The sequence below is a fragment of the Balaenoptera ricei genome, chromosome 4 (assembly GCF_028023285.1).
Source record: "Balaenoptera ricei isolate mBalRic1 chromosome 4, mBalRic1.hap2, whole genome shotgun sequence".
NCBI classification, from domain to species: Eukaryota; Metazoa; Chordata; class Mammalia; order Artiodactyla; family Balaenopteridae; genus Balaenoptera; species Balaenoptera ricei.
The window spans coordinates 103,187,938-103,207,782 of record NC_082642.1 but is presented as its reverse complement, the minus strand read 5'-3'; the positions used below and the strand labels follow the sequence as shown (position 1 = coordinate 103,207,782).

Genomic DNA, 19,845 nt, shown 5'->3' with positions numbered 1-19,845 from the left:
TAGGAAAAAGCTGAACTCCAACTTAAATTTATGCTATGATTGCATATAAATTATCCCATATTTTAATTAGCATCTGATGTTTTCCTTTGTTTATTTGAATTATTTGATTGTCTATTGAAATTATACTAGAATGTAAGATACACAAGAAAAGGGACCTAAACCTTTTTCTGTTGTTCACTGTAGTATTCTAACATCTGTAATAGTGGCAGGTAACAGTAGGTGCTCAGCAAATATTTGTCAAATGATTGAAAAGGTATGTGTACATTTGGGCAAGGAAGAAAACACACACACACACAGTGAAAAGAAATGATCTGTTTAATTGAAAGTTTTGAGCTTTTTATTTATTTGTTTTATTTAAATTGTTATTACAATAGCATGTGTGCCCAGAATAAAATCCTTTTTATCCCATGCATCACATCAATATGAAGCATAGAGGCCACCCAAGGTACTTTTTGCCCCAGAAACTAGAAAATTGAAAGTGTCTTGCTTGAAAGTGTTTCCTAATTTACACAAGTATATTCTTGGTCTTTTCATAATGAAATGAACTATTGTAATCCTTCACATTTTCTGTCCTTCCCCACTTGAAAACTTCATCTATCCTCAGACATCTCTTTATCATTCTTACCATAAAAATAGCCTTAGAAATTGTGAAATCTAGGAAGGGACTCTAAAACCCAACAAACAATTCTTTTTCCTGGCAGTGAAAACCCACATTTTTATTTATGCAAGAAGATCTTGTTAACCATTTGCCATTTTTCATCCATAAGCTTAGAGAAAAAATTCCCCACAGTGAGTTGCTCTATTTATAATCATTCACAAAAACGCATTAGGATCCAACAAGTTAATATTGATTGCTCAGTCCCAAACTGTTTTTGAAACATGTTTCTACTCATTGGATTGGGCTGCAATATGACATCCAATATTAGATGATGCATTTGGCAAGATTCGTGTCAGGCATTGGTAATGGGATTTTTTTCTTCCAATATGTTTATTTCAATAGATTTATGAAATGTTCAGATGGAAAAAAAGAATGATAATGGATGGATTTCTAGTGAAATAAACCCACTAGCAGTGTTTCTAGGACCCTTGCTATTTATGAACACATTCTATGGGATATTTGCTTATACACACATTTTGTATAGCTCATATATATTTGGATGTCACAAGAAAGTTCTGAGTACATTGCATTTACAATAAATTTATTAGTGTATGTTTTAATATATTCTTTTGTTGTTATTTTGTTATTTATTAATTTGAAGAGGTCTTGGCTGCGATTCAAGAATGTTGGAATCTAATCCTAGTTCAGCTTCCATATTTCCTACAGTCTAGAACAGTAATATTTTACTGTAACCATCTATGAAATGGAGATACCAAATCTGAACTTCTAAATACCCAAAATGTATGCGCTTAATAACATCCTGGGACACATTTTCATCCTGACACAGGTGATCAGACCATGGAGCAGAAAATTGAAGCTTAATTACTTTTTTCTTTCTGCTTTTTCCTGCCATCCATCTGGCCCAGTGGAGCCTAAAGCCACATTGAAATCAGTTTGTCTAAGTTAGGCAAGCAGAAAAATGATATGAGTCTCCATGGGTCCCTAAGCCTCCAATTTATCCCATTACCAAAATCATCAAGTTCACTGTCACCACATGTGTGCACAAACACACACACACACACACACACACACACACACGCCTCAGAGTACCTCTTATCGATCTCACATGAGGTCTTTATTCTGTTCTTTGACCTTGCATCCCATATTCTTCAGAATTTACATATTCTTCTTAAATCTTACAAGTGCATTTCTTATCCTGTCCCTGGTCCTGGTTGTTTCTCCTCAAGTTCCTGGTAGTTGTGCCTAATAATTTCATAACAACCCCTTCTACTTTCCATAGGCAGAGGGTGATGGAGAAGCTAGAGCTGAGGAGTTGAGGGTCAATGGCAGGGACACAGCAATGCCAGGACCTACAACGATGCTGGGCCCTGTGTCAGGCTGCACTATAATCTCTTCAGTCCCTCCGTTCCCTGTTGGCCAGGATGCTGATTCTCTAAACTCACCATTCTTATCTTCAAATTCTAAAATCTTATATGTCTCAGATCACATCTCTTTCCATTTTCCTTTTATCTAAAACACTGTTCTGCTCCCATTCTGTCACCTAATTCCTCATTAGGTCAGCCTCAAATTAAAGATTTATTCCTCTGATTTAAAATTCTATCCTCTGTTAAAATACCAATTTCTGGGGGCTCCATGTTCTTCACAGTTAGTACACAAGCTCCACACTTGCAAAGCTCGTAAATGTCATCTTTGTTAGGAAGACCATAAGGGGGTCCCATTTATGGACTAAGTGATCATGGCAAGAGTGGACACAGTAGCTGGTGCCAGTATTTGCATTCTGATGGAAGAGGTGATGCTGACCCAGTATATATTCCCCTTGAAGAAAAAGTTGGGGCAGAAGACCAAGATCACTGAGATCTCTGTGTCCAAGCCCCACATCTATGATTATTGCTTGCCACCCTATGCCTTTGTTCTAGGACAAAATTAAGGGCAGAACTCAGAGTGTCTTAAGGAAGATTGGTTACTCAGTAAAAGTCTGTACATGTAAAAATCATGCCAGAATTTTAGAAAAGTTCAGTTTGCCTCAAGAACCCTATAAGAGTACCAGAAATGATCTGTGATGTTGTCAAAAGAGGAGCTGCCAAACCAGATAATCATGGACTTTTATATGACAGTAAGTAGATTTTCCTACAAAGGGAAAGATGCCTAACATGTCATAATATTACTGAGAACTGTAAGCTGGTTACAAATGAATGTCAAAAAATGTTATTGCAACTCAAGGAAAAAGACAGTGCTATTGAAGTTGATCTTGTTTTTACCATAGAAGTACCCTTTTATGGTAGAATGGTATGCTAAGTCACAGAGTCTCCTTGTCGAATAACCTTTATCAAAAGCTAAATTTAAAAGAATTGTGGAAGAAACTGATGTTATGCTAAAGGAGGGATATAAGAATTTATTTGAGAAACTCTAACCACACCATATCCCTATGTTCATATTTTCGACCAATAATGGTGATGTACTTAAGGATGTTATCCATCAAGCTGGTGTTTATCATCCAAATGTCAAAGTAGTGTTCATTCATGGATTTTCATGAAAATATGTTCTCAAAGAATTTAAAGGAGAATTAGCCTATATATTTAAAAAACATGATGATACCTTGAAGAACACAGAATATTTCAATCAATTAAAGGACAATAATAATTTAACTCTGCTGAGAGACTCCCAAGGAGACTTAAGAATGGCAGATGGAGTAGCCAGTGTTTAACACATCCTAAAAATTGGATATCTAAATGATGGAGTGGATGAGCTTTTAGAAAAAGTATTGTTTTAGTGAAAGATAAATCACTGGAGATAGCCAGCTCTATCTTACTGAGGATTCTATAAACTGGTATTCTTCAGGAAGACCTCTCTCCTATGGGAGCAGTTAATACAAGAAATACCCATCTCTTAATCTTGCTGAAATGCTCTTAATTGTAATATATTCTTGCTCTTGAAGTTTTTCCTTTACATTACTGAAATATTTTCAGACATGTTAAGTCTATCAACTGGAAGCTTCTTTTTCTTCACCTCTCTCAACACACTTTCCTCTTTATTTCTTTTTTAACAGATTTTGAAAAATCTTAAAGGCAAAATCAGAAAAATAACTCCTTAGTTTTCCAAAGTGGATTCTGTAATTCAATTTTATCACACATATTTTGAGATCTTTTTATACTTGAAAAGTTTTCAGAAGGCCAAAAAGAAGTTTTATGAAATGGTCAAATAATTTACTTGATTTTAAGTTAAGTATTGCCATTTTTGCAATTTGGATGGATCATGCTGATGGTATTACCATCTCCTGAAATTGTATTATGTTTGGTTTTCTTGTTTGGAGAAAATCAAAATTGACCAGAAAAGACTGATGCTCTGTATTTAATGAAAAAACTGTTGGTATCCACATGTAACTGATCATTACAAGTGTTCTATATTGAATCGCTGATAATAAACATAAAATAGAAAATCTTTTTTTAAATACCCATTTCTCTCAAAGTGATAGCACTTGTTAAACCATTCATATCTTAGCATAAATTAATTTATCATATCCTTTCTTGCAAACAGACTTTGAAGAGATAAGAAATAAAGGCTTCAGGCCCTAAAAGTAGGAAGTAAAGGAGACACCATATTGGGCAAAAAATCTGTAAGGTTACCCAGAACAAACTGCCTTCTTCATAATTTTACCTAAATCCAGGCCTGGTTCCAATTTCTTTTTAGTTGGTTTTGCTCTTTGTCAATCAAACTCCTGGCTTAATGGCTTAAACATTAAAAATTGGCATTAAAAAAGTACCCAGTTCATTGTCATCTATAGACCTTGGCATTCTATCTAGAACAGATCTATCAAGATCACATGTACAGGGTCATAGAACTATATTGAAGATAAGAACATCTCCCTGACCTAGACAAACTCAAAATAGCTACATACAAAATCACCCTAACCTGGTGGGTGACCCCAAGTGGAGCAGCTATCACAGACTGTCCTGTGAGCAATCCCCAGAAAACAGTGACTTTCAGCTCTTCCAAAGGGCCTGGTAACATACCTTTGTCTGCAGCTGTAACTGCCACCGGCATCTAGAGAGAAACCAAGAAAGGGTCAGGCTAAGGGGGGTTTTAATGTTTGTTTTATTTTATTTTGGTTTTGCTTATTGTTTTGGTCTTGACACAAAAGAAAGCATTCAGCTGGGAAAATCATGTATACTAATGTTTTAAATAAATGAGCGTAATGTTTTTCTACTGACTATAACCATATACTACTGTAGTTATTTTACTTTACATTACATTATAGGCATGTTATCAGGTACAGATATGTGGAGTCTGCCAAGAAGTGGAACTTTCTTGCCAGAGTTGGAGAGCTAAACAAAATGAGTTGATATATCTATTTCAAAGGCCATATGTGCTGCTGGAATTTGCTGCCATCCACTCAAGGGGAAGGTTTGCCTCTGAATGTATCAAAAGGACTCACCCAGCAGCTAACAAGTCCTGTAACCACAGGGGTCTGATTATTCGCTGTTGACACTTCAGTTTTCATGGTCAAACAATAATGTCAGCTTACCCTTCAGGCTATACTACAAAGCTACAGTAATCAAGACAGTATGGTACTGGCACAAAAACAGAAATATAGATCAATGGAACAGGATAGAAAGCCCAGAGATAAACCCACGCACATATCGTCACCTTATCTTTGATAAAGGAGGCAAGAATATACAGTGGAGAAAAGACAGCCTCTTCAATAAGTGGTGCTGGGAAAACTGGACAGCTACATGTAAAAGAATGAAATTAGACCACTCCCTAACACCATACACAAAAATAAACTCAAAATGGATTAAAGACCTACATGTAAGGCCAGACACTATTAAACTCTTAGAGGAAAACATAGGCAGAACATTCCATGACATAAATCACAGCAAGATCCTTTTTTGACCCACCTCCTAGAGAAATGGAAATAAAAACAAAAATAAACAAATGGGACCTAATGAAACTTAAAAGCTTTTGCACAGCAAAGGAAACCATAAACAAGACGAGAAGACAACCTTCAGAATGGGAGAAAATATTTGCAAATGAAGCAACTGACAAAGGATTAATCTCCAAAATTTACAAGCAGCTCATGCAACTCAATATCAAAAAAACAAACAACCCAATCCAAAAATGGGCAGAAGACCTAAATAGACATTTCTCCAAAGAAGATATACAGATTGCTAACAAACACAAGAAAGAATGCTCAACATCATTAATCATTAGAGAAATGCAAATCAAAACTACAATGAGATATCATCTCACACCGGTCAGAATGACCATCATCAAAAAATCTACAAACAATAAATGCTGGAGAGGGTGTGGAGGAAAGGGAACCCTCATGCACTGTTGGTGGGAATGTAAATTGATACAGCCACTATGGAGAACAGTATGGAGGTTCCTTAAAAAACTAAAAATAGAACTACCATACAACCCAGCAATCCCACTACTGGGCATATACCCTGAGAAAACCATAATTCAAAAAGAGTCATGTACCACAATATTCATTGCAGCTCTATTTACAATAGCCAGGACATGGAAGCAATTTAAGTGTCCATCAGCAGATGAATGGATAAAGAAGATGTGGCACATATATACAATGGAATATTACTCAGCCATAAAAAGAAACAAAATTGAGCTATTTGTAGTGAGGTGGATGGACCCAGAGTCTGTCATACAGGGTGAAGTAAGTCAGAAAGAGAAAAACAAATACCGTATGCTAACACATATATATGGAATCTAAAAAAAAAGTGGTTCTGAAGGACCTAGGGGCAGGACAGGAATAAAGATGCAGACCTAGAGAATGGACCTGAGGACATGGGGAGGGGGAAGGGTAAGCTGGGACAAAGTGAGAGTGGCATGGACATACATACACTACCAAATGTAAAATAGATAGCTAGTGGGAAGCAGCTGCATAACACAGGGAGATCAGCTTGGTGCTCTGTGACCCACCTAGAAGGGTGGGATAAGGAGGGTGGGAAGGAGGGAGACGCAAGAGGGAAGAGATATGGGGATATATGTATATGTATAACTGATTCACTTTGCTATAAAGCAGAAACTAACACACCATTGTAAAACAATTATACTCCAATAAAGATGTTAAAAAAAAAAGTCCTGTTGGCATCTTTTCTTTACTGAAGGCCACTGTAACACACATGGGCTTTCATGCTTTTAGCTCATCTGTGGGATAGACATGAGAACAGTCACAACACACTCTCTGGGGCTGGAAAAACCTCTCCTAGTGTTTTCTTCCATTTCTTCTTCCTGCTTTAAATGGCTGTGATCAAAACCTTCCCTATTAGAAACATCTGGACCACAGGCATTCCCTCAACTCCCACTTTATTTTGGGACATTCTAATGTGTGCTGAATTTTTAGGTTCAATTAAAGGTCAAGAAGAGACAATAAAATAATTAGTCTTATACAGATTAACTTTTCCATTATCTTCTTCCTTTAGCAGCTTCATGGATGCCCAGTGAAAAGTACAGTTCACCCCCGTCAAGGGCAGGTTCGACACTTCATGGTGAGCACTTAGGGAAAATTTAGTGTCAGGGAAGGTTGTGGTCTGCTTTATTTGATCAGAGGTGAAAAAATGAGAACGAAGCCAATCTCAGGTATTTAAAAGTGCATCTTGATGAAAACGACAGTGATGATAAAAATGACAATGGATGGAACCAAAATTCTTCCCAGTCACTCAAAAAAGATAGTCAGAGACCAAGTCTTAGATTTGTCTCTGTTTTATTTCAAAATGAAATCTACATAATAGCATTTGGGGGCCAAATAAATCCATTAAAGTGCATTTTAAGTTTTAATTTTCCATTGGAAAATGGAATGATTTGTTGACATGGATTTGTCTACTCAGATGTTGCAAAGGATTTTTTATTGATCTTATCAAACATATTAGAGTGGGAAGAATCAGTATTTTGATTCATTGGACCTCTGATAACCTGGGCCACTATGGATAAGACTCATCTTTCCATGACACCAACTTCAGACATTTTCCCATAACCACTTCTCATGGAGATTCTTTAGCAGATATTGTTTTGTTGTATGTGCTGTATTGTTTCTCTTTTTTTCTTTAAACCAATAGGAAGTTTCACTCTTTGGTAACTGTTAGACAGATCCTAGGGTACCAGCCCTGCATAAATTGGTCCTTAGTAAACTTTACACATAATATTTTAGGAGCATTTAGACCATTCAGATTGAGCCCTTTCTAATAGCAAGTGAAGTCCAATCACAATTTTACACTTCTTGACCAGGTGGAGATGGTCATTAGGATCAGTTCAGATATCCCCTTTATATCCCTAGGTGACACCTTCACCAGCACAGCCAGAGCATTTTCAGAAGTTCCCACAACTGCCAATGGATCTACTAAAAATAATCATATCCATATCACTGGTGAGTCATTTACCATTTTTTAAAATTTTATGTTTTATTCATTCAACAAGTATTTACTGAGTACCTACCATTTGTCAGGTACTGTGCCAGTTGTTGGGTATACATTGAAAACACTTGCCTCCTGAAGATTATAATCTATTATAGATGATATTTAGTAAATAAATAATCATGCAATTAAATGTATTTGTCACACATCTTATGGTATAGTACAAGGTGTTGCCAGAGTCTAACAGAAAGCTCTGATTTTAATTGGGGAACAAGAAAGGATTCTCTGAGGATATATTTAAAATTAAAATCTGAAAAATGAATAAGAATTAGCCAGGTAAAAAGTAGTGAGAAACATTTCAGTTCTGTGAAAGTATAGTCTGATTTTTGGAACAAAGAGTATTCCTGTAATTCAACTAATAAAATTTTGTCAATGCTAAATGCAATCCCTTGTTTTATATCGTAAGAGGTCATGGTATTCAATAAAGTTAGGACCCTCCCAACACAGATCTTGATTGTAAATTCAGAGGCATAATCAACTCTTTCCCTTCAGAAGGTATTCACTTAACTGGTGAACGTTCCACCTGGGGACTCAGTTTATTTCATATCGAGGGTCATACAGTCCTCAGTCACTGGAGCATTGTCCATCCTGCACACCACATAGCAGTAGAGCTGCAAACTGACATCCTACTAACATCTTTAACTATTGGTGCCTTAAAGAACTGCCTACTTGAGAGACAGGGCAAGATCGGAGCTCTGCTTCTCCACTAAGACATTCCTGAAGTCAATGGTCTCATTTTCTATATTTGGTTGGGAGAAAATTAGTAAGCATTGATGGAAGACCTATTAGAAGACCTATTTAAAACCTTTTGTTCTTTCATCTCTCTAAAACTTTGGAGGTAAAATGTTATATTCCACCATATTACCAGTGTAGAGCTTAGTAAGTCTTGACTTTACTAAAACAGAACTTTGTGGAGTCCTAAATTGACCTCTTGTGAGATTATTTCTTTTGTGATCATGATATTCCAGTGGTTTGAACTACTGTGAACTCTCTAGCCACCTGTGCATACAATGAGCCACATGGTTACGTATTTTAGGACTGTGTGAGCTCCCAGGGTACCCTCAGTGTCTGCTTTGACAGGGCTAGAGTAGCGTGAGCATCAGGAGGACCTTGAATCCCTGGATACGTGTTGTAAGAGGAAAAATCTTCAGCACTGATACCCAGTGTTAACATGACATCATGTGGCTGCCATCCAAACTACGTAAGACATAGAAGAGATTTGGTAACTAATATTTTAAATCCAGTTTTTTGGCCTGTAGCTTTTGAAACTTTGCTTTATGAAAAGCAGTGTAATAAATCTGAGGCAATCAAAAAAATTAAAAAACTAGTCTCCACCTACAATCAGTTTATAATCTAGTTAAAACGAAAAAAAAAAACAATCCAGGTAATTCTGATACAAAAATGCACTTTTTGCCCAAATAATTTATGTAATCTGAAGAGCTAATGATCTACCTATAATGTATTAGGAATTTCACTGGAGTGTTGCTATAAATAAGGAAAGCCTGGAAACAATTTAACCGTCTAACATTAAGAGGCCAATTAAATAAACTATGGTAGATCCATACATTGGGGAACTAGCCAGTAATTTAATATTGTAGAATGAGGAAAACCTCTATGCACTTCTGTGAAAAGTATTCCAAGAATGTTTTTTAAGAGAAAGAAATCAGGAACAGAACAGTATGTACAGTATGCCCCCATTTGTAATAAGAAGGGATATATATTCATGGTACATATATTTGCTTATATATGCGTAAAAAATTTCTGATAGGATACATCATTAACTATTAAAAGTTATTGCCTCTAGTGTGGGTAGCTGGCATCTGAAGAAGTAAGGATACTTCCTTTTCATTGTAGTTCTGTATTTCTGTACTATTTGAATCTTTAACATGATCATAAAACACTTTTTAAAAAGGAAAAAATTAAGCAACTATATAATTATAAACATTCCCTTTTATTCTCTGCCAGGCAGAACCAGACAATCTTATTTCCTAAGAGGGTTTGTTTTCTTAATTTTTCCTTCATGTTAGAGAAAAAGTAAAACAGTCCAGGATATTATATTTATATTGCCTCTGACCTTTTTGGCTTTGGACTTTCAGGCCTTTGAATTGTTACAATGCTTTTTACTCTTTCCTCCTCCTCCTAACACACTAATATTCCATAAAGCATTTAATGACTCCTTAAAGAATAAGAAGATCCAAAGCTAGACCAATATTTCTACATATAAAGTTTTCTTTACTGAAGTGAATTTGGAAAACAAATTTACAGATGATCAGTTTTATTTATTCATTCTTACAAATACCATTTCACTGGGCACCATGTGCCAGGAATTGTCCAGGGTCTTGGGGAAATGAAAAAAAAGAAAAGATCAGTTCTGGAATATTCTAACAAGAAAGACATTCATGTAAAATAAGCAATTGTATAAATGCAAAAACAGATATGAGAACAAGGCATAGATATGGTCCCAGAGCATGACTGTGATCAATGAACACCCCATGGCCTTTGGAGAAAACGTGTTTCAGGTAAGCAAACTAATGCAATTCATCCTGTTTTCCAGTTGCCAAACTTTGGCATTAAAGTTCGTCTCTCTTTATGCGCTTTCCAGGTATTGTGGTTAATCAACCCAAAGATGGAATGTCCTGGCCAGTGATTGTGGCAGCTTTGCTCCTTTCCTGCCTTGTATTGTTTGGTCTTGGAGTGAGAAAATTGTGTCAATACCATAAAGAAATGTGAATCCAATACTAAGATATGCAGGAACAGATACTTTTTTCAGTACAAAATATTCACTCAGCACTTTAAATATCATTCCTTGATAGCATTTATCTCATATTTAACTGAGGAAATAAGGCTCAGAGAAGCTCAGAGAGGCTACCTCGCTTCCCCAGCACCACACAGTTGGGATTAGATGCACAACTTCTGACTTCGTCCCATCTCTCCCTGTTCAGGCTGGAGCACTCACTGGATGGAACAAGTCAGTGGGCATGAAATGAGAACTGAAACTGATTTTTCTTTTAATCTTCATTATTTTTTTCATTTTCATGCATCTATGAACTGCCTGGGCCCAGCTGAGCCTAGATGCTCAAGTATGAAATTGAGTGAGAAAGGTGATTTTAAGAAATTTCCAGCTGCTTTTCAGCAGAATGGGCTTTTACTGCCCTTTTCCTTTTTCCCCATGGAGAAAAGCAAGCAAACAATGAGTTACCCCGTTTCTGTCTTATTGAAATATTTTCCAAAACTCTCCTCCCTCCACTCATCTTTCTGAAATGACATGGAAGGTTAAGCCTCACTTTTCTGACTTGGCTATTTTGGATCAGTCTGGATTAGGCCATGCCTAGAGGAGACCCTCAGAATACATAGAGCTGATCTTCCACGTATCTTACTACTACTGTCTCAGATAACATTGACCATGTGCTCTACCTTCTACTTAGAGTACCCTCGAAGACTCTATAGCCATGTGCAAGGCGTGTTTTGTGGTGAATAAAACACCAAACAGAGTCAGAAATTCTGGATTCTTGTCCAAGTACTACACTTTGGCCACCACGTGACCTTGAGAAATTCTTAATTTCCCATAAAAGATAGAAGTGCGAATTTCTTAGAATTTTGTCCACCTTTTGATATATATTGTCTCCATTAAAGCATCAGAGAACCAGGTAATAGGTGTTGGGATTTTTATATTAAAATGAGAAAATGGGAATCTGAAACTATGAATTGATTTTTTTTTATTGTTCTGTATTCAAATGTCTGTGTTATATAGAGATGAAAAACAATCTCTCCCTCTCTCTGGAGAAATTAAGGTACTAGGGATTGATAGACAAAGGGTAGAAGTATTTGAGTCATGGACATAAATCTGCTCACAGATATACCTCTATTTCTTGATATCAAGAGAGCTGGAGCATTTGTACAGCTAAATGCCACACTCACCTTTATGCTTGAGGCACTTCAGAGAGAGAGGTGAATTGTGCTAACATAGAACAGTACTTTATACAAAGACAACTTTAAGAATATTCACTAAAACAAACAGAAGGGATTTGGGCATCATCTATCCAGTACCAATCAACTCAGAGACTCAGGAGAGTTTACTTCCCGCTTCCATCCTTCCCCACAGTATACACACAGTGAGTATGAGCGTGAAGGCTGGGGGTAAGGTTGGCAAAGGGACTATTAGAAAAGCTGCCATCTTTGGTCCCAGAATTTTAAAATTTTGTCCCTGAAAGAATGTTTTAACCCACGTAAGAGAAACACTTCTTCTATTAGGAGGCAGTTGCCATGGAGAGTGTAGGTTCTGGTTAAAAGGCTTGAATTGCTGGTCAGGTTCCTTTGAACAAGTTGCTTAAAACCTCTGAGCCTCAGTTTTATCTATGGAATGGTGACAATAATATTCAATTCCTAAATACAAATTATATAATGCTGTGATTAAAATGATTTACAAATTATAAAGTATCACATAAATATTAATTAATGCTACTATCATAACAGGACTAAAAAGCAGGTTATGCCAGGAAAAAAAATCTGAGAGAACCAGGGAAGCATGTCTCTTTCACTTTCTCTGTTTCCTACTTTAAACAATATATGATACATACATACATCACCCCCTGATATTCTCAGCATTGAAGGAGCGATGTTTTGTTCCTAGCATGGAAAGACCTCCGCCTTTCAAGCCGCCTCACCTCCCATCAAGTACACCTACATTCAAGAGTCCATTGGAGGTGGGCTTCCCTGGTGGCGCAGTGGTTGAGAATCTGCCTGCTAATGCAGGGGACACGGGTTCAAGCCCTGGTCTGGGAAGATCCCACATGCCGTGGAGTAACTGGGCCCGTGAGCCACAACTGCTGAGCCTGCGCGTCTGGAGCCTGTGCTCCGCAACAAGAGAGGCCGCGATAGTGAGAGGCCCGCGCACCGCGATGAAGAGTGGCCCCTGCTTGCCGCAACTAGAGAAAGCCCTCGCACGAAATGAAGACCCAACACACCCAAAAATAAATAAATAAATAAATAAATAAATAAATAAACAGAGTAGCTATTAATTAAAAAAACAAAAACAAAAAGAGTCCATTGGAGGTGATCTGCCTTGTCATGAGCTGGAGACACTCTAGTCCTCTGAGACTTTGCCACACAACAAAACTCTGCTAGAATCCTATCGAAAAGATAGATATCGTGCTTTATTAATATAATCACCCTCTAGCCAAGTCTCTACTGCAGTTGAAATGGATGTCAGAATTGAATGACCTGTTTTCCCAGCAATTCACCCTTTTTCACCTGCACATGCTGGAAATTTAAACAAGAGTGAGAGGCTATGTGAAGCTGACACCTAATGCTATCTGCAGGGATTTTCTTGCTTATTTAAGAAGTGCAAATTAGGCTGCTGTCATTAAAAAATACTTGCAGTGTTTTTATTTTTCACTTTAATTCTCTGAGGGGATGACAAGGGTTTCAAGCTTATGTCCATACGAGATCCTCTTCTCTTTGGGGCATCTGCTAACATTCTAAGCTATTTGCCAAAATTATGATAATCTCTGAGGTTTGTTGCATTCCCTAGGAAAATTACAAGAAGAAGAAAATACGAAAGTTCTAACGAGAGTTCCAAATAATGGGAAAGTGCAATTAGTCTTTGTACTGAAATTCAGTTGTTTATTTTCACTGGAGGAAAACTGAATACCTTGCGTAAGAACCCCAGTTCCAGTCTTTCTTCACTCTTCCTCCCGTCATGCTCAGCCCGGGCTCCTGCACATGGGATGAGCAAAAGGATAATCATTTGGTTTTATTTTACTGTTTCATTAGAAGACATAAATATGTGTAGAAGTATTGGGTAAAAAGTGGCTGAGTTGGAGGATGTTTAGATTGTTTCAGTAAAGGGATAGACAGTTGTACAGTACAACATAAGTCATGTAATTGTTCAGTCTATCATATGGCAAGTGTCTCATGGTGTTTTAGTCTTAGCCATCTCTTTGAAGTGGCCTCTTCTGGTTTTATAAATAAGTTCTGGTCAACATTTGCAAATTCATCTCCAACTTGAATAGAGTGAACAGTTGCTCATTCATGGATGGATACTCATTCCATGATTCAGAGGAATTTTCTGCAAAATAGAAGGACTCTAGATGATTTTCAGGCAGTGTTATGATCTTGACCTCTCTCATTTGACTAAAATGACACTTTCACCTGCACCTTAAAATTGTGTGCAAGTAAGTTCATAGAGTCTGTCTCAAACCAGCAACTCTGAACTCTAATCCCTAAGGTTTCTGCATGTCTTCATCATAGGCTTCATTTTCACTGAGAAGAAGCCATATATAAGCATCTTCATCACTCATTTCCAAAGCACAGTGTGTTATATAACATTGTTGTTCAGAAATATTCACTTCTTTACCCACCTGCCTCATGAGCACCCTTGACTTTGGGCTTGGCCATATGATTTGCTTTGGACAATGGAATATCATGGGCATGACTAATACAAGACTTGAAAGTATTTGTATGATTGGACTCACTCTCTTGTTCTCTGCCATTACCATAAGAAGAACATTTTAGGCTAGACTGCTGGCTCCAAGAAGAGGATGAGAGACTCATGGATTAGAGCAGAACCACCCAAGCCAGGCCCAGTTTAGACCAACCAACCTCCAGCCTAACCAAATGTGCATTATTAAATGGTGTGACAGTTACACAGCATTGTTGTAGCAAAAGTTAACCTATACGCATAAGTCAAGAGGTAGGCATATTTAGGTCTTATGCAAGTGCCTAGGGTGAGAGATAAAATCAAACTTAATTCAATCAAAATAGTCTTTCCCTTGATTAAGCTTAAGTTTTGTTTTAACTAATGAACATACGGTCGGCTTGACCAAATTAACTTTGCAGTGTAAGTCTTTAAAATCATAAAATATTTGATTATGATGGGCATTAGAGGTCGTATTACAAATAAAGAGCTGGAGACTCTGTGAGATTGACTTTCCAAGGTTACATAATTAGAAGTGATAGAGTCAAAATGATGACCCAGCTCTCTGATTTCCAGTCCAGAGTGTGATCAGTCTCTATTATATCATGATATTTAACTGCTTTGGTATCTCCTTTTACTATATACAAGAGCTGTTGTGTGTGCACTTAGGTAAATATTGATTTTTTTTTAATGCCCAGGTAGTATATTCCAAAAATTGTTGACAGAAAACAAAGAAAAGCAGAAATAATTGGCCCCTGGGGTGGGATGGCCAGGAAAGTATGCAAAAAAAGACTAGGAAATGAAAAGAGAAAAGAAACTAATCAAGATGAGAAGCTGGAAAGAAAGTTTAAAGAAACTAACCAAGGCCAGAGATAGTGGAAAGGACATTGTCTCAGAGGCTCTGAGCAAGGGGAGAGGTTTTCGAAGGCAGCCCCCTTGGCACCCTGATTTAGGAGAATGGCTTTGGCTTGAACTTGAAGGTTGAATCTGCAGAAACACAGAGACTTTGTTCTTTGAGGGATGATGGACATAGCCTGAGTTTTTGACAACAGCAGTCATGGCTATGTCAACCAGCTGAAGCTTCAGTGTCCAGCAGAGACAGCTGAAATGGTGAGTGAAAGTTACCCTCTTGAGAGAAAAAGACATTAACTGGCAGAAATGAGCTGAAGTTCCAGCCAGAAACACATGGTGAAATGGTGGGAACAGAGCATTTTATTTCTCAGCTCTGGCAAAGGGGTTTTTTTTTCCTGGATTCTGTGACTACTAGCAAGGCTGCATGCTCCAGCCAGGAAGATGTAACCAGAGAGCAAGAAAATATGAACTAGGGCTTCCCTGGTGGCTCAGTGGTTGAGAATCTGCCTGCCAATGCAGGGGACACTGGTTCGAGCCCTGGTCTGGGAGGATCCCACATGCCGTGGAGCGACTAGGCCCGTGAGCCACAATTACTGAGCCTGCGCGTCTGGAGCCTGTGCTCCGCAACAAGAGAGGCCGCGATAGTGAGAGGCCCGCGCACCGCGATGAAGAGTGGCCCCCACTTGCCGCAACTAGAGAAAGCCCTTGCACAGAAACGAAGACCCAACACAGCCATAAATAAATAAATTTAAAAAAAAAAACATATTTAAAAAAAAAAAGAAAGAAAATATGAACTTAGGCAAGGTCAGGGCCAAGGAACACTTTTGAAATTACTCTTAAACCCTGTCTAGTGCTTCTGTGATGGGTCTAGACATTAGCTGGGTGCAAATTAACAAAGGAATGAGAACAATAGAATCTAAATTTTTCTCCCCAACCGACATCTTTGTACCCTCCTAACCTCGGTTACATTCTTTATCTGGTTTGCTCACTCAGATCCCTCATGTTAGCTCAAAGGCTCTGTGAGATTGTGATTATAAGGAGGGACACTGAGGAAAACAAGGGGGAAGAGTAACAAACCCAAGATCACAACATAAAGAAGAGAACATGGAGGGGGCCGCATCCAGCTACCCTTGGTAAATGACAGGAATGTGCCTGCATTTGCCCTGAGTTCTGTCAGACGACTCCCCATTTACTGTCCAAAAAAGTCATACCACCAAACTAAACTGATCACAGTGTTAAAGTCATTCAGCTATTGCTAGAAAATACTCAGAGGTGCTGGGAAGGCAGGGTGGAGTGGACGGAAAAACAGTTACATGAATTGTGAAGAGAAATTTGATGGTGGACCTGAGAACAACGTAGAGAGTTAACATTTCTTAGACATGTGAAACTGTACTCATTATACCATAATGGCAGATTCGTGCCATTATACATTTGTCAAAACCCATGGAAGATACATCAAGGGTGAAACTTAATGTAAAGTTTGGACTTCGGGTAATAATAATATGTCTGTGTAGGTTCCTTGATTGTAACAAACATACTACTCTGGCACAGGATGTTGATAGTGAGGGAGACTGTGTGAGGTGGGGCAGGGGGAAAATGGGAATTCTGTATTTTCCACTCAATTTTGCTGTGAACCTAAAAGTTATCTTAAAAAATAAAATCTATTTTTAAAAAAATGTTAACCTCTCTATTCTGCACTTTCTCTTGTGAAGACATAAATACATGATAATGCTGAATGGGAAGAGAAGTGGGGATTTGAGAATTTTATCTGTGGTAGAACCGTTTTTGTACCACTGGTTTGGGATCAGCATAATTCCACTCTCATAAGTAATTGGGTTGCATTGGATTTTTCTTGTACATAAAGCTGTTGCCCTGATTCAAATGGACATGCTTTAATGCCTAATAGATCTGAACCTGACATAATTATAAATAGGAATTTATTTTAATTTCTGCTCCTAGTTAATGGAAAAGTGTGACAAACACTGCTCCTGAGTACCTCTTTTTTTTTTTGGCTGCATTGTGTCTTCGTTGCTGCACGTGGGCTTTCTCCAGTTGCGGCGAGCAGGGGCTACTCTTCGTTGCCGTGCGCGGGCTTCTGATTGCGGTGGCTTCTCTTGTTGCAGAGCACCAGCTCTAGGCGCGCAGGCTTCAGTAGTTGTGGTGCACGGGCTTAGTTGCTCTGCGGCATGTGGGATCTTCCCAGACCAGGGATCGAACCCGTGTCCCCTGTATTGGCAGGCAGATTCTTAACCACTGCACCACCAGGGAAGTCCCCTGAGTACCTCTTTTGAATGGCCAGTTTAGGGTCTGTAGATTTCACACTCAAGAAACTGATATAAAAATGTTCTTAGAACCACTCCATGCCTTCAGTGAGTGTAGAGTTTAATAGGAGAAACAGATTCTAAACAAATAAATACAGTACAGAGTGATATGTCTGAAAATAAAAGTATGTACAAAGAAGTGAAAAGAATAAAGAAGAGGGTATCAATTCGGGGGGAGAGCGTGAGAAATATTTTTAAAAGGCTTCAGAGAGACGGCGTCAATAGAGCAAAGGCACCTCAGTAGAGACCTTAACATCTAAGACATAGTGATGGAACTTGAAACCTTACCTAAGGATTATACCAGGAATGCAAGGAGGGCTTACTAATAGAAAAATCTCTTAAATTAATTTACCATATAAATAGAGTTTAGGAGGAAAGGTATAGGATTAATCTCCATAAATGCTTTAAAAGCCATTGGCAAAATTCAACACCCATTTCTAATAAAAACTCTTGAGAAAATGGGATATTTCCCTAGCTCCATATATACATAATATGTGTGTGCATATCTATATCTATCTATTTATATATAGCTATATCTGTATTTATGTACATATATACACTGTTGTTATAGTGTATAGATATTATAACTATATAGTTATATATATACACACATACACTATAGAATATATACATAAAGACATGTACCATAATATATACTATACTATAGTTATATGCATACAGTGTCAATTACTACAACTATAACTATACAAATATATATAAAAACAATTTGCATGGAAAAAAAAAAAGCAAAGTGAAAAGGCAAATGATAAACTAGGTGAAAGTATTTACAACATATATGATGAATAAAGGGTGATAAAGAATTTACAAATTGATAAAGAACTTACAAATGTTGAGGATAAAAAAGCTGAAAAATTCTGTGGAAAAATGGGCCAAAGATATGATACCAATGATTCACAAAAAAGATCTGAAAATAACACTTAAACACTTGAAAAAATGTCAAATTCATTCATATTAAAAGAAATGCAAATTTAAAATTCATTGAGACATTATTTCTTCCCCAATCACTTGTCAAGAATTTGAAAAGTTTGACAGCATGCTCTGTTGTCAAGGCTATGGGGAAACAGGCACTTTCCTATGTTGCTGAAGGGAATGCAAAATGGTACAACCACTGTGGAAAGGAACTGACAATAGCAAACAAAACTACATATTAATTTATCCTTTGATTTAGCAATTCCTCTTCAGGAATTTGCCCTGAAGCTCACTTCCAACAATATCAAAGTGTATATGCACAAGGTTCTTCTTGGCAGCATTATTTGTAATTCCCAAGTACTAAAAACTAAAGTCCAAACATAGGAAATTGATTGAATAAACTATACTAAATACACAAAATGGAAACTGTACAGCAGTAAAAACAAGAAAGAAGAAAATCTCTATTGACTAATATGGAGTGATTTCCAGGAGATAGTGTTAAGGGAAAAAAGCAAAGTGCAAAGAGTATATAATATGCTACCTTTGTGTAAGAAAGAAGGAAAGATAAGGAAAAAATTATATTTATATAAATATAATTTATATAATATGATATCCATCTGTCCCTATTGGTGGTGGTAATTTCAATCGTGTGTGTGTGTGTGTGTGTGCATGTGTGTGTGTTGTATGTATATATACATACCTATTTTTCCCAGATCTGTCTTTTGGATGTACCAAGAAGCAAAGATATTCCAGTAGCAATAAGCACAACTGGCACTAGTATCTTGTTCACTAATATAATTTCATACTGAAAGGAATCAGAACTTTCCAGAGAAATGTCTGATGTTGGAATATCTTGTTATGTCAGAAAATAAGAACACATTCCAAAAAATGCTGGGGGTATGTCAGAAAGATGCAGGAATCAGCTTGAAGTCTCCTACTGGCTAAATCTAGGGCAGTTTAAGCACTAATATAATGAAGTATACTAATGAATTAGAAACCATTGAAAAAGAGTAAGAATTCATAAATCTGTACCGGTAATAGATGACAGATACATAGGGAGAGAGAGAGAGATGGAGAGAGAGAAAGAGAGAGAGAGAAGGGAGGAAGCGAGGGAGGGAGGGAGGGAGGGAGGGAGGAAAAAGAGAGAGCTCTTGCGTACAGTAGAATGTTGGGAGCTGACTGGTAAATACAGAAGTGCTGGAGTTGGAAAGTCATCATTCTGTAATCACTATAGTAAAGATTGAATCAGGCTAGATTCATCAACAAATACGAAAAAAGGAGGAA

At 37.4% G+C, this 19,845-nt stretch overlaps 1 pseudogene; it reads left to right on the top strand.

Annotated features, from left to right (window-relative positions):
• Positions 1 to 2,581: 2,581 nt before the first annotated feature.
• On the top strand, positions 2,582 to 3,442 carry LOC132365441 (cytosolic 5'-nucleotidase 3A-like; annotated as a pseudogene).
• Positions 3,443 to 19,845: the final 16,403 nt, after the last annotated feature.